The sequence below is a fragment of the Poromitra crassiceps genome, assembly GCF_964638095.1.
Source record: "Poromitra crassiceps genome assembly, chromosome: 17".
NCBI classification, from domain to species: domain Eukaryota; kingdom Metazoa; phylum Chordata; class Actinopteri; order Beryciformes; family Melamphaidae; genus Poromitra; species Poromitra crassiceps.
Window position 1 is genome coordinate 11,006,879 of NC_139635.1, and position 16,552 is coordinate 11,023,430.

General features: G+C 41.8%; 1 long non-coding RNA gene across 2 annotated transcripts; it reads right to left on the reverse strand.

Annotated features, from left to right (window-relative positions):
• Positions 1 to 15,163: 15,163 nt before the first annotated feature.
• LOC310791933 lies at positions 15,164 to 16,123 on the reverse strand. 2 transcript variants are annotated; one of them, XR_014553463.1, is made up of 3 exons: positions 16,046 to 16,123; positions 15,438 to 15,562; positions 15,164 to 15,263 (listed from the first exon to the last, which is right to left on the reverse strand). It is a non-coding gene; the product is annotated as an uncharacterized lncRNA (long non-coding RNA). The 2 variants fall into 2 exon arrangements; XR_014553464.1 differs by having other exon boundaries at positions 15,171 to 15,263; positions 15,434 to 15,562.
• Positions 16,124 to 16,552: the final 429 nt, after the last annotated feature.

Below are 16,552 nucleotides of genomic sequence, written 5' to 3' on the forward strand. Positions count from 1 at the left end.
ATATAATCACAAAAAGTTTGGTCCGATAAGAGAAGGGAGTTATGTCTCCACTGAGGAGGGTCTCCCTTTGGAGTAGTAAATGAGAGGTCGAGTGACAGTGGAGCATGATCCGAAATGACAATCGCTAGATAGTCCGAGGAGACTACCGCCGGGAGGAGTGCCTTGTCTATAAAAAAGTAATCTATGCGAGAAAAGGAGTGATGGACATGAGAAAAAAAAGATTTTTTTTTAGCATTTGGGTTGTTAAATCTCCAAGGGTCTACGCATCCGCTCTGATCCATAAACAAAGAAAAAGCTCTGGACATACTAGATTGAGTTGTAGTTCTAGAACTTGATCTGTCTAGTGCTGGGTTGATGACGGTGTTTAGGTCGCCCCCGAAGATCATGAGGTGTGTATCTAAACCAGGGAGGGAGGATAGAAGCCTGTTGGCGAAACCTACGTCATCAAAATTCGGGGCATAGACATTAACAAGTAGCACTGGCGTTTGAAGGAGGGTGCCTACAACAACAATGTATCTACCCTGTGGATCTGGAATAATAGTGGAAGCAGAGAATTGTATTTTCTTATCAATAAGTATTGCGACACCTCTAGATTTAGAGTTAAAGGAAGAGTGAAACGCCTGCCCAATCCAAGATTTGCGAAGCCTAACGTGATCTGTTATACGTAAATGTGTTTCCTGAAGAAAAATGATCTCCGCTCTTAGATGTCTCAAGTGAGAAAGAACCTTTGACCGCTTGTTTGGATTATTCATACCCTTTACATTCCAGGTGATAAATCGAATTGGAGTGGCTACATTAGCCCTCCCGATGTTTGGATTATTAGCCATTGTCTAAAATGCAAGTAGGAAGAAAAATAAAAAAATTAACGATGTGGTTTGAGAGCATGGAATCATATTGAAAGTTTAACAAAAGAAAATCGGATTTCAAGGTTACCCACCCCCCACCCCCCCAACTCACCAACCCCAGGTCTCCTTCCCCAAACGAAGAAGAGAGCAGGTTACTATTCTCACTTAACTTCCGATGCATCTAACTTGTCTCAACTAACTTAAAACACAGATGTTTTTAACAGGTATATGATGTGATGGTGTCGTTATGAGATAGGGATAATATATACAGTCAATAGGCCTACACCTATCCAAATTACGCATGGGCAGAATGACAGCATGCCTCATGCAAACTGTATTACAGGGACTGCAAGACGGGAATCTGTTTGATTGATGTAATGCCCAGGCATTGCCAAGCCACACCTGTGAATAATTCTGGTGGTTAACACCGCCCAAATCCCATTTGCTTCCATGCATAAATGATTTGGCACGTTGTTGTGATGAGTTATGGTCCCCCGCGACTTAAAAACAGGGAGGTCACGTCTACCCAAACAAGTATATCATTTTTAAACATTTATGTTTCTGTATAAATCATTACAATATGCTCCCGTGAGGTGGCGATGCGTTTAGCTGCTGCCGGGCGGGGGTGCAAAACTCGGCATAACACCTGGACACTAGCACAAGGCGGACTGCAATCTTCCCTGCCTTAAGGCACGCGCAAACAGGTGAGGAAGCGCAAATACGGGATATCGCCTGTACCAAGATATAGGGCCCTATACTAACGTTTTCCAGAGACTGTCATGGCGGCATGACTGTTTATAACTGTTTACCAGTATTTATGCTCTGGGCGCAGACAAAGTCTTGAACAAAGAGAGAAGAGACAAAGAGAGAACAGCGCTGCAGTCATTATGCTGCAGTAGCATAATGAGTGTAACAATTCCTAATTAGCCTTCGGTTCTTATCAATGTAAGTTCTTTGGCACAAATGATGACGTGTGTTTATACAGCGTGCACTCATGTATTTTTTCATAGAACACCAACGGCCCTATCTTGGCAAAAGCGGTAATTTACAGTAGCACTTGCGCATCTTTATCGCCAGGCGCAGGTGCAAATTGGAGGCGTGCCAAGTCAACTGCTATTCTCCGTGCCCCGCAAAATTCCACCTGTGCGCAACGCAAACGGGATTTGGGCGGTCTTAACCACCTGCATTATTCACAGGTGTGGCCTGTCAATGCCTGGGCAATCAATCAAACTAATCGCATTCCTGTCTCACATTCCCTTTAATACAGTTTGCACGATGCATGCTGTAATTATTTCCATGCGTAATTTGGACATCTCACAACAATCATCGCATCAGATACCTGTTAAAAACATCTGTGATTTGCAGCTTTTAATTGATGCAATTTGGGTTATTTGGTTGACTGGAAAATAGAAACGTGTTTGACACGGGAAACAGGGACATTGATTGACAATAATATTGCAAGTAGGCTACAATGTCCAAGCTTTCTCAATTAATTTCCCATTAACCCCTCTTTGTAGCCTATTTGTTCCTGTTTGTGTTTCCACAGAAAACCTGACAGGTCTGGTTGGGGATAATTAGTTTCAGTAGAATGTATTTATTTTCACTGAGAGCGAGGGCGAGTGAGTGACATAGATGCTGATAGATGATTGTAGGCTACTCAAAGAGGGGGGGGGGATTGTAGACTAATAGTATAGTAGGCTAATAATTATAGCATTGGCTATTAATTAATCTGGGCGATGCAGTATGTTGTGCATGTGAGGTTTCGGAGAGAGATAGAGAGGGAGAGAGAGGGGTAGAGAAACAATATCAGCAGCATGTCTGTGGCTCTTTACAGGTGATAAAAGTTTTTCAGTGAATAATAGTTGATTGCTTTACTGAATAATCTGCTGTTCCACAATTTTAGCAGCAGAATTTGATCTCCTGGCTTGTGTATTTTAATGGGACATCCGTGTGTAAGGACATATCCAAGGATTTCCCCTGCATTGCGTTGCGCAGCACGGAGAGTAATGGTGCGCTGAAGCACAGTGGGGTATTTCTGTGCTAAGACGAGGTATTAGCGCAAAGAGTTGCACACATAGGGACAATAGCAAACATGAGGATTTAGCGCAGCCAGACCTGGTTTCGCATATGGCACACCCGCAGCTGTGTAGAGGCGGAAAAAATATGGAAAAAAACAAAATGGCTGTCTGCACTCTTCCGACGATAGCATAGACACGGCGTTACGGCACGCAAACCGGGGCGCAAGCGTGAAAAGCAGATAGCGTTTGACAACAATAGGGCCCCAACAGTTATACAGGTAGGAAAAACTGTCTTTAAATATAAGGGTCAGTTAGCCTCATTATACAGTCTGTCAGTAGAAATAATACAATACTGACATAAAATATAACAGAATAACATTTCCACATGTCTTCTTGTCCTTCAGGCTGAGTGTCTGCCAGCTGTCAGAGAAAAGCTGTGAAGCTCTGGCCTCAGTTCTCAGCTCCCAGTCCTCTAGTCTGACAGAGCTGGACCTGAATAACAACGACCTACAAGATTTAGGGCTGACGATGCTCTCGGCTGGACTCGGGAGTCCACACTGTAGACTGGAGACTCTCAGGTCAGGATCACTGTTACTGTTCAACAGACCATTTAAATTCTGCTTCACATGCTCATTAATGTCAGAGAGAATATCTGTTCTAGCATTTTCCTGCTGATGTGGTCTTTGAAACCAACATTCACCTTGAATTTCTCTCCTCTAAAATATTCATTATTTCTATCCTCACTGCCTCTGTTGGTGAAACCTGAAGTAAATTACTTGTCAGATTCTGTCAAACTGAGTCCAAAACTGAAATGAAAACACAAACCTAATGCTGGCGTCAGCTGTTAAAGGGATATGCCAACATATCTGGAGATTTGCCTTTTTGCCATATTGCCGATAGTAAAACTGAATGTAGATTTCCCTGTGCGTGCATTAGAAAGTGTGTTTCACCCCTCCTGCTAGTGAGCACTACAATGGCAATAGGCTATACAACTGCTCCCCCATTAGTCAACTGCTCCCCCATTAGGGTCTGGGGGGAGGAGCTAACCTCTCCCAGACCCTAACCCTAAACCTAACCTCTCCCACCCCCCACGCCTAAACCTAACCTCCCCCCAGACCCTAATGGGGGAGCAGTTGACTAATGGGGGAGCAGTTGCCATAAGCGTCAAAGATGACTTCCATGGGTTTACATTGAGTTTAGTCGGAAAGCCCAAGTCGTTTCATGGGTCGCTCAAAGGTACCATGTTAGTAACAAGCGACGCACAAGGGACGGGACAAAGCGTCAATATGCTACGTGCTCGGAATGAGAACGTGTTGGGTATATATGCTCCCAACATGGTTTTGGATTTTAAACCAATTACATTTATTCTACAGTGAGTGTAGACAGTTACTCGCTGTGATTGGTCTTGAAGTGACTGTAGACTTTCAAAGAGATCAGAGAATTCAACTGTAGACGGCCAATCACGTCCATCGTAGGATTCGACTGTAGACTACCAATCATATCTCTCGACTCACAGCCACTAGCGTCAAAGCCATGTTCGGAGATGTGACGGGGAGCCCAGTTTGCTACACCTGATTGTGGACTGTTCTCCTTCCCCAGGGTTTCCACACCTTGTTCAACATCAAATTAATGGACTTTCAATGCCCAATTCCCCTAAGTCAAAGACCCAACACTGTACAGCAGAGTTTGAGATATGGACCAAGGTTAATTACCGTTATTGAGGGACATAAAATATATAGGCTACAATAAAGACAGTATTGGGTAAAATGATTATTCTTCTTTCTTCTCCGTCCCTTTCAGCTTTAGGTTGTAGTGATTAGTTGTGTAGGTTTTTACACATTATGTGATAGTTGCAGATGCTTGTGTGTCATGTTATAAAAGCTACTGAGAAGGGAGTAATGCAAGTCTGTCAAAGTAAGCAATTGGAGGGTCCCAGACTTTGTGCTACACTTATTTGTGTCTCATTAAATCAGTGTTTATTAATGTAATTATTCAACCTAAAGTCAAACATCACATTTGAGGAAAATTATGGAACTGTCAGGTGAGGCTACATCCTATCTATCTATCTTACACCCAGTTTCCCTTAACAGCCCTATACTAGACTATAGGCTACTACACAACATGGCTACAGTATGTCTGAATAAGAGCACAGTAACATTTTGACAGCTATCCTACACTATAGGCTACTACACAGCATGACTACAGTATGTATAGTAACGTTTTGACAGCTAGCCTACACTATAGGCTACACAACATAACAGTAGGCCTATGTAATGTGTACTGGATTTAAAGTTCTAACTGGAGCCACAAACCACCAGGAAACAAGAGTTGCAATCCATCGTCCAATTTATTTATTTAAAGGTTGATGTTGATGAGGATTGCTCAAAGATTGCCATGAGGATCGCCATGGTTCTAAACAGAAGGAAAGACGAATTACATCTTGTCCAAAGAAATACATAAATACAGCATTTCAACCCTTCCAAATATGCAAATTAAAGTACCATGAATATCCAAAATAATAGTTAGGCAAATTATCTTCCTCACAACGTTATTTAACAAACTGTATAATCTATTATCAATTAACCTTCATATCAATCCTTAATCAAACTTAAATACTGTATAAAGAAACTGAATTGCTACTTACATTGAAGGTTATTCAAAAGACACATGGCACACAGGTACAAGCACTCTGGTGAGGTGAAGATGTTTGGAGACAAAGAGGAGGAAGGCCTGGTCCCTGCCTCTATTTATAAAGTGGGAGGTACTAGCACAGGCACACTGAACAACCACTTGGTGTCTCCTTGTGGAGATCAGGGGAAAAACTTGTAGTTTCTAACATAATGTATGAATAAGACAATAACGTTTTGACAGAATAAGAGCACAGTAACATTTTGACAGCCAGCCTACACTATAGGCTACACAACATGACTACAGTAGACCTATGCAGGGTTCGAGTTATAGTCAGATAGCTATGGGGGCCACCGATTTAGAATTGGGCCGTTTTCTCCTCAAATTGTGGCCGTTTGAAGGCAGATTTTGAGGAATATCTAATTTTAAATTAACATTCGGTTTAGACTGTTGTGTGATGTTAATTATTCAGTCTTAAAGGAGAATTTCGTTTTTGTTTTAACCTGGACCCCTCTCCTCGCATTAATTATGATCTGACGACTCACCCAGTGATCTCCGCAGCGTTTCTGCCGTTGTTTTGAGATCAATACTCTCCAATCCAGTCGTAAAATAGAGCTCCGTGAGGGCCAAGTGGCAGCCTGTCTTTCCTGCATCTAAATAGCCAGTTTTATTCCCGTTTTCACCACATATCGTCATAATCTCATCCCTCAACAACCACCAGACTGATATTTCCCCCAGGACTGTTTCCTGGACTCTCCCAGGGATCAAATTACCTCATTCGTGAGCTCGGTCACCAAGTCTCGTCAAGTCCCGCGATACTTTCCTGCCGGCTGGACAACTATTATGACGATATATGGCGAAAAACGGGAATAAAACTGGCTATTTAGATGCAGGAAAGACAGGCTGCCAATTGGCCCCCACGGAGCTCTATTTTACGACTGGAGTATTGATCTCAAAACAACGCGTAGGACGGCCAGAAACGCTGTGGAGATCACTGGGTGAGTCGTCAGATCATAATTAATGTGAGGAGAGGGGTCCAGGTTAAAAAAAAACGAAATTCTCCTTTAACTCATTCAGGGCCAAAGACGTCTTTGACGTGTTATCAGGAATAGCCCAGAGGGCCAATGACGTGTTTGACGTGTTTTTGTTTTTATTAGTACAGCGCGTAGTTCAAACACTTCCCCAGCCTGTGACATAGTATCAGGTCCCTAGCATCTAAGGCAAGCCGACAACACGTGAACAAACACATACCGCAGCTGTTGTTTTGAAATTGAGCAGGAGGAAAAGCAGAAAACGGATAAACGCTTCCTTGTGCAGACAGGAGAAACGCCATTGAAACGCCCCTCGGCGCGCTGCAGGAGCTGGTCGCCTTCCTGTGTGCCAGCCGGGAGAAAACGGGAGAAAGTAATCCAGAGATGTGTTTGATCATCGGAGGAATGAGGAAATGATCGATCAGTTTGACGGGTAATCCAGAGGGCGGTGAGGACGTGTTGAATAGCCGAGGGGAAAACGGGAACGATCAAATAGCAGGGAGGATCGGAAGGGAGCAGAACAAAACAAAATAAACACACAAACAGCTAACAAGGCAGAAGCGGCAGTCACAGCAGCCCGCTGTCCGTTCTCAAGAGCTATTCAGTTGGTTCATGAAATCGCTGGGCTGCGTGCCCTCCAGTGTTGCTCCTGGCCAATCCCGGCGCCACAGGGCGTGGTTATTGCTTATCCTATGTGGGGTTAGAAATCACGCAACAAAGATAAAAGGGGGATCGTGTGTGTGTGTGTGTGTGTGTGTGTGTGTGTGTGTGTGTCTGTCTGTCTGTCTGTCTGTCTGTCGGTGTGTCTGTCTGTCTGTCTGTCTGTCTGTCTGTCTGTGTGTCTGCACACTCACTCACACTGAGTAAACTGTATTGTTGAATGTAAAAAAAAGCACTTCATGTGTATAAATATATATATATATATATATTTTTTTTTTGTCATTTGTGTCATAACGAATAATATTTACATGTCTGATGTCAATACAGTTCAAAATAAAAGAATTGAGAGCGAGTTCTGCCTGAGAATGTGTGCTTTACAAAAATTGCCTTTTCTCCTGTTTATCTTCTCAGGGAGACCTTTTGGGTGAAAACAGGGTGTATATAAATGGCTATAAGTAGAGTACAGAACATGCTAAAAGCTCACTTTTTTTTTCCTGGTGAACCCAGAGACGTACATCTTCATTTTGAGGTATTGCAAATCACTTTGGTGCTAATAGATCATTTACTGTGGGTCTTGAAAGATGACCAACAATTATGAAAATCTTTGGCCTGTGCTAAATATTGGCAGTCCTAAACTGGCCATGAATGAGTTAAGGTCCTTACACATCAAGAGCGATGCGAATATACGGCACGAAATTGCGATGCGAGTTTTGACCCACCTGTCAATCACAGCCACAGATGTGTACACGTCGGAAGCGAATTTCTGAAAAATCGACTGTGGTTCGAAAAAATAAACACCGCAATAACGCTCGGCAAAACCTCGCCGTTGGTATGCACGGTTGCATTAACGGAAAATATTATTGACGTGCGAATTAATCGCATGAAAAATATGCTCCCGAAGTGTAAGGACCTTTACTCTTAACCATCAATTTGTTCCTTTTCTCACTCACCTCCGCTCTGATAGCTAGGCCTATATAATGCCATGATATTTACTTATTTGCATTTGATAAAATACAACAATTTAATTTTACAAATGAGACAAAATTGCTGAACTTAAATGAACATTTATTTAACTCTGTCTCTGCACTTATAAATCAAAAACTACAAAAATAAATACATAATGCTTATACATACATACATAATGCAAATACAATTTGCTTTCCGCGCAACAACAGACCGGAAGTAACCAGAGTAGGCTAACCTTACGAACAAACTAATGTGCACAGGTAATCAAGAACTTGTGAATGAAAAACAAATTGCACCTAACAAACAGCAGCATATTTCAGCAGATACAGTAGCAGCATCTTGTTAGAACAAAAACAACTGTAGGCTTAATACTTACAAAATGAAAAGTCTCAGTCTCCTCTCCTCTCAGCTGTGTCCACGACATCATCAGACCATAACGTTAGCTTACCTACTAGCTAGTAGCAACCTGGCTGTTGCGCTAACGGAAAATATTATTGACGTGCGAATTAATCGCATGAAAAATATGCTCCCGAAGTGTAAGGACCTTTACTCTTAACCATCAATTTGTTCCTTTTCTCACTCACCTCCGCTCTGATAGCTAGGCCTATATAATGCCGTGATATTTACTTATTTGCATTTGATAAAATACAACAATTTAATTTGACAAATGAGACAAAATTGCTGAACTTAAATGAACATTTATTTAACTCTGTCTCTGCACTTATAAATCAAAAACTACAAAAATAAATACATAATGCTTATACATACATACATAATGCAAATACAATTTGCTTTCCGCGCAACAACAGACCGGAAGTAACCAGAGTAGGCTAACCTTACGAACAAACTAATGTGCACAGGTAATCAAGAACTTGTGAATGAAAAACAAATTGCACCTAACAAACAGCAGCATATTTCAGCAGATACAGTAGCAGCATCTTGTTAGAACAAAAACAACTGTAGGCTTAATACTTACAAAATGAAAAGTCTCAGTCTCCTCTCCTCTCAGCTGTGTCCACAACATCATCAGACCATAACGTTAGCTTACCTACTAGCTAGTAGCAACCTGGCTGTTGCGCTAACAGGTCGTTGTCCGTTGTCTGAAGCCGTTCTTTGTTTCTTTCTGAAACAGAAGCTATCCAGGCTTGTACCCCCCGTTGGCAGCTTCAGCCTTTTCTTCGGTGGCATGGTAATGCTATACTAAAGATTAATAATATCTTGTTGGCTCAGGCGACTGTTTACATCACGTGATGGTTGCATATTTTGGCTTCTTCTCCCTGCAACTCGGTTGTAGTAGTAGAACACGCGCTCATGGGCGGCGCATGGTGGCTTGGAGGTGAAATGCAGCCTATTTCACACAACAATTCAAACGGATGTTTTGGGAAAACTGAAAACGTGTTTCTTATTTAGCCTATTTATCTAGTTAACATAAATAATACTAATTCTTACATCGAAAAATGTGTTATTTGGGGAGAAAAAAAAGTTATATTTGTGGGGGTCCCACAGGTGTTCTGGACTATGGGGTCCCAGACTCTATCTATGGGGTCCAAGACATGGGGTCCAAGACCCCATAGGTCCACCCATAACCCGAACCCTGCGGCCTATGTATGAAGAGCACAGTGATGTTTTGACAGATAGCCATTGCTTATACACTATGGAAGCGTATGGGCCCAACAATTATATATGAAATACCACAATGTTATATGAAATACCACAATGATATAAATAAATAACTCAATATTATAAATAAAACAGGCAATGAAATAAATCAAAAACACAATGAAATAAATAAAAACCCAATTAAATAAATATATACATTTATTTATTTAATTGTGTTTTTGATTTCATTGTGACTTTTCATTGCCTCTTTTATTTATTTATTGATGACTTTTCATGACCACTTTTATCTATTTCATGATGACTTCTCAAGTACATTGGTCCAAAAATTAAATCATAAATACATAATTAAATAAATAAAAAACACAATGAAATAAATAATAAACGCAATGAAATTAAAAAATGAAATTAAATAAATAAATGTATTTATTTATTTAATTGTGTATTTATTTATTTCATTAGGGTTTTTATTTATTTAATTGTGTGTTTATTTATTTCATTAGGGTTTTTATTTATTTAATTGAGCTTTTATTTATTTCATTGCGTTTTTTATTTATTTCATTGGCGTTTTTATTTATTTCATTGTGTATTTAATTATTGGACCAATACAGCGCCATCTGTCAATCAACCCAAACGGGGCGGGACCATAGGGTCGGACCTATTCGCTGATTGGGTACTCTTCTGCTCTCGGCTGCTCTCGGCTACTTTGGTCTGTCTGCAAGACACTGACCCACTCCACCATGTTTAAATGCCAGCGAATTATCACAAGTTTTTAGTGGCTGATAAAAGTTTTATCGTCGATTAATGAAGTGAATGTAGACTTGAATGAGATAAGGGATGCAATGTTGGAGGGATCGTCAGCGGGAGTCAGCTGACATCAACGAACACTAACAGGTAACGTTAAGTTTTTGTTTTTAACGTTACTGAGACATCCAGCTACAGCCAGCATTACCGTTAAACTAGCCTTGTTTAACCAGATTGTAAACGGCATTAACCAAGCTATAACGAGACAACACAAACAAGGATCTAGTCAGGAGAGAAGAATATAAGTGTCATAAAGCGATCTTGGTCTGCAGGACATGGGTGCTAGTAAGCTAGTAAGTGAACGTTACTAGCTAGTTACACCTGAAGGCTAGTCTCCCTAACTGGCTGATAACTAACGTTACCGGTAACTTTTAGCTGATGTTTGGTGTCATTTGCAAATTACAACATTTAACGTTAACCAGCTAATCCAGGCCATGATAAGTAACGTTAATGAGCGTTGAACAAGTCCTATGATAAACTAGAGAGAAGGGGTTACAATCTGTGGTTACAGCTATTTAGCTGTCAGTGTCCGGTAGATCCCTCTCTTACACAGACAGATCGACATAGTCTACCAAAACCTAACACGTTATCTTGACAAAAACGTTATTGTAAGCCCCTGTTGCACACATTTCCCTCCATGGCTCCCTTGAAAAAGACATAGCCTATTCATCTCAACAAGACTGGTTAAATAAGGTTTATTAAAACTAATAATACGTGCATTGTCATAATGTTGAAGGCAGAATATGCAGCATAGTCTTAAAAACACAATAACAAAGTAGGCTATGTTGCTCATAAAAACGATAATTCTCAATAATCACATAGCCACTAGAAGTGTGTGGCAGCTTATGTGGCAGGGTCTACAAAGACCCTGCCTGGCTCTGCCTGTATTTTCAATTATTGTGTTGGTTGTCTTGATTCATGTAACTTTTCAGTTTAAAATGACTGACACATTTCTCTCCCTCATGTTTACTGCTTAATGACACAATGATGGAGTCAGCATTTCATCAATTGTGACCACAGCCATGGAGGATGTTGCTGTCAGACCTCAATCACACAGCCAGGGAGAAGATGGACTGGACCTAGGCTGCACAGATACTGTAGGTCAGCTGTCACTTCCCTAACCTCTCATCTATGGCCACTTTGTCTACTCTAGAATAATTTCACAATGGCAACCATAGTTGCCATTGTATCCTGATATGATTATGTCAGTACTCTGTTTAACTGGGATTGTGTGTACATGTGTTCATTTTCCTTCAGGTGTGGACTTCACCAAGCAGAAATGGCCCAGCAGTCCCCAGTATCTGCATGACTTGTCTTCATCGCCATGGTCTCAGCCCTGCTGCATGCAACAACTGACATGGAGCAGCTCAAACAATGGCACAGTAGCAATGTGTGCAAGAGATGTTTTTTTGCAGGGGGGGGGGGTGACTTTCCCTCTCATCCACATACCAAGTCCCCTTTGTTACACATTGTCCCATTTTGACATTGGAACCCTTTGTATATGAAGGAATGACATTGAAAACAATGTGCTGAAATGGGAACTGTGCATAAACGTTACTATGGCACACTCACACACTGATTAACCCAAACATAAAAAATGGCACATGGTATTTTGTCCTCCCGTCCTCTCCTCACTGCCAACATAAAGCACACATGTACATCCAGTGCATTTCTAGGACTTCCCCTGTAGTTCCGTCATTCATATCTTGCACTCAAGCAGGTTAAATTAAACTGAACATTTACATCAAAATGACTGCTGAACTTATATTTAAGCAATAAAAGGATTAAGAATTATTTAGGTTTCAAGTGTTTATTACATCTTAAGTAATTCATGTTTTCCAGCTCCTCTACTGTTGAACTGTAAACAGTAACTGCTTCGCTCAGGGGAACGTCTCGGGTGGGCAGTCTTGCAAGCTCCTCTGGGGTCAGGTCATGGGGTAACTGGATTTCGGGGATTTGGACTCCATCATCCCTGTCTACCAGCTCTGGACCATCCATGGTTGCACCATAAAGTGCATCAACCTAACAAAACGTCAGAATTAATTATTGCATATTACCCTACAACTGAATGCATGTAGTTGCTTCCTGTTAACAAACACACTGGAGCCATGTAGCCACCATGACACACTTTAGCATCATCAGCCTGTTTACATCCAAAATAATGTAGGCAACCACTACATCTGGGGCTAGCTTTAGTTTAATCCTACTTACTGCCTGGGGATCTCCAGCAGAATCTCCGACCCGTAGCCACAGGTGGTAGGGTGACTGGTTATTTTCAGTTATCAGACTATGGAAGTTCCAGGCTTCTTGGAACCTGCCAAGGTGACTCTGAAGCAAAGGCAGAAACACCCAGTGTAGAGCATACACATGGATTTCATTGTCTGGCACCAACATCCCCGATGCTTCCATTGCATGGAAGAGTGAGTGGAACAGGTCCACGACTTGTATGTATACATCTCGCCAGAGACGCTCGATTCTACAAAAAAGAAGAAAAGAAAAATAACTTTTAACTCATTGAGTGCCAGCCACTTTTGGAGAACGGACGCTCCCAGTGCCAGAGTTTCAGAGCTTTTTTCAGTGATTTCTCGAGGCCCACAGAATATTGTGTGATATTACTATGTAAACAATGAACATGCAAAAAGAACGATGAGACTCTTTTCTATCATCAGCAAAAACAGGTTTATTGATATCATTTTCCGTTCTTTAGTTATCAGCCGGAGAAGATAGCTTGATTTAACAAAAAAGAGCAGTTTTTTTTTAGAAGCTGAGATAATGGCCCTTTTGTGAAATTAAACATTTCAAACACATCACTGACTCTGAAGCTAATTTTCTGATGTAGTCACACCTCAAAAATAATTTCCTTCAATAAAACAGTGAAGGCCAGGGAATTTTGTTTGGCAGAATAATATTTTTAGCTGCAACCAGCAGCGCTGGCCCCTGCGTGCGCTGCTGGTTGCAGCTTCTTGCTGATCTTGATTTGCTGCTGGTGGGCATCGGATATTCTGGCTTGCGTTTGCCAACCCTGTCCTGCTGCCTGGGTCTGTCTGGGTCAGTGTTGTGTGCTGCTCTGCGTGCCCCCCCCCCCCCCCCCGCCCCGCCCCGCCCCGCCTAAACTGCACACTCCTCCTGTATGGGAGGTGGCTCTCTGCTGAGTTTGCTCTGACTGCACTGTGAGGGTGCGCGACATCCAGCTTTTTCCGCGTGTGTTTGTCACCGGCTACTACTGTATGCTTCCAGTTGAGAATAATAATGGCTGATCATGCGAATGGGCTGTCGCAGCAGTGGAGGAGCTCAATTGTGGGAGCAGATTGGCTGCTGCCTGCTGCAGGCACATCTAACGTTAAAACGCTTCATGCATATCGATGCATACGGATGCGATGCGATTTCCGTTTCCCCAACGACTTATTCTCTGTTTTTCTCTGCCTTTCTGTTAACCTGGAGAGCACTGTCGCCACCTAAGGGTTCTGTAAAATAGGTTATAGACCTCCAATAGCTACAATAGTTGTACAGGAGCTGCGGAAGGCTTTGATCGACGTCCCACCGTCAAAAAACGCATTGGACGTCGAAAGACGTCCGTGGCACTCTACGTCACTATTTAATTGGACGTCGAAAGACGTCCATGGCACTCAATGAGTTAAGAATGAATAAAAATAAATCAATGTTTATTTGTCACTACTCATACAGGTAAAAGCAGCTAAATGCAATGTGGGGTATGTGGGGACTAAAGACACACCTTTTCAGGCTCCATCTGGGCCCTTCTTGATCTAACTTCTTTCTCTTTCTTAAAAAAATAAAATAAACTAAACTAAACTTGTACCACTGTTCCTTCAGAGGTTGTAGGTGTCATAGACTGTGTTGCATAGTTGATTGCTCTATTGCTGACAAAAATGTGTTAATGTAAGTCGCTTTGGATAAAAGCGTCTGCCAAATGATGTAATGTAATGTTCTCAAAAAATACTGTACAACAACATCAGCGTAACACAATAAAGGGAGAGAGGAAAGAAATATATATAAATGTGCAAATAGGGCATAACCATTATGTGCGGAAACCTTGGGTATCAGTCAATATATAAATGGATGGAGCTAGGGCTCTATCCGTTTCTCTGTCTCTCCCACTGTGATGTCATAAATCCCACTGACATGTCATAAATCCCAGTATTCTTGTCAGGTTGGTCATTCATGTAAATTAGACTGAGATGCTACTTCTTAAATGTAAACCAATAGCTTCTTTCTGGCTGGTAATTTATGTAACTTATGTAAGAACAGTAGCCTCTTTTGTGTTGTATTATTTTTGCTTATTTGATTGTCTTGTTTGTAAATGTATGTTTAACTCATTGAGTGCCAATGACGTCGATCGGCGTCAAATCAAATAGTAACGTGGAGTGCCAATGACGTCGATCGGCGTCAAATCAAATAGTAACGTGGAGTGCCAATGACGTCGATCGGCATCAAATCAAATAGTAACGTGGAGTGCCAATGACGTCGATCGGCGTCAAATGCGTTTTTTGACGGTGGGACGTGGATCAAAGCCTCATGCATCTCCTGTAAAAATATTGTAGCTATTGAAGGTGTATAACTTATTTTACGGACCCATGTCAGTTGTTGCATGCAGCAGGGCTGAGACCATGGCGATGAAGACAAGTCATGCAGATACTGGGGACTGCTGGGCCATTTCTGCTTGGTGAAGTCCACACCTGAAGGAAAATGAACACATGTACCCACAATCCCAGTTAAACAGAGTACTGACATAATCATATTAGGATATAATGGTAACTGGTTATTGTGAAATTATTCTAGAGTAGACAAAGTGGCCATAGATGAGAGGTGATGGGAGGATTAAGAGGTTAGGGAAGTGACAGCTGACCTACAGTATCTGTGCAGCCTAGGTCCAGTCCATCTTCTCCCTGGCTGTGTGATTGAGGTCTGACAGCAACATCCTCCATGGCTGTGGTCACAATTGATGAAATGCTGACTCCATCATTGTGTCATTAAGCTGTAAACAAGAGGGAGAGAAATGTGTCAGTCATTTTGAACTGAAAAGTTACATGAATCAAGACAACCAACACAATTGAAAATACAGGCAGAGCCAGGCAGGGTCTTTGTAGATAAATAAGCTGCCACACACTTCTCGTGGCTATGTGATTATTGAGAATTATCGTTTCTATGAGCAACATAGCCTACTTTGTTATTGTGTTTTTAAGACTATTGTAACACTGGTCAAAGTTGTTTCCCATAAAGGAAGACACAAGTAGTTGCTCTTTCACATCCACATCTAATTTATTTACTTTACAGGTTATTCTCAGTGAAGTTGGCAAATCAACAATAAAACACTAGTTTAATAATTGACAGTCCTAAAACAGTGACATAGCAGTAGTCCTGCACAGACAAGAAAACACAAGAAAACAGACTCCATTAATATCACCATTGCATTCCCCTCACAGTATTTACAAATAATCCTACTGTGGCCAGAACGTACCAGGCATTGCCTCTGCAAATACTCGGGACGTCCACAGGAGAAACCTTGAGGGCCTCACCTCAATGATCTGACAGTAGCCTAATACACAAACACAATAAAGATACATCAAACAATACTCCTGCATTGATGTGTGTGTGTGTGTGTGTGTGTGTGTGTGTGTGTGTGTGTGTGTGTGTGTGTGTGTGTGTGTGCGCGCGTGTGTTCGGGATGCCACACACACGTAGCTATACAACCCAACATTACAGTGCACCCGCAACAAAATGAACAAAACAAACAAACCAAAGCTACTTACATCTCGAGGCACCCAGCCAACTATAACCCGACGCCGGTAGCTCGCCCCGCATCAAACAGACTTCCAGGCGTCCTCGGTGGCAGCAGTAAGTGCGCCCACTGTACACATTGAAAACACACATGAGTTGCACGAATTGCACGACTTAACATTGCATGTACAGCAACGATAACTACTCACGTTTTTGTTGTAAAGCACAGGCTCGCGCCACCGTTTGA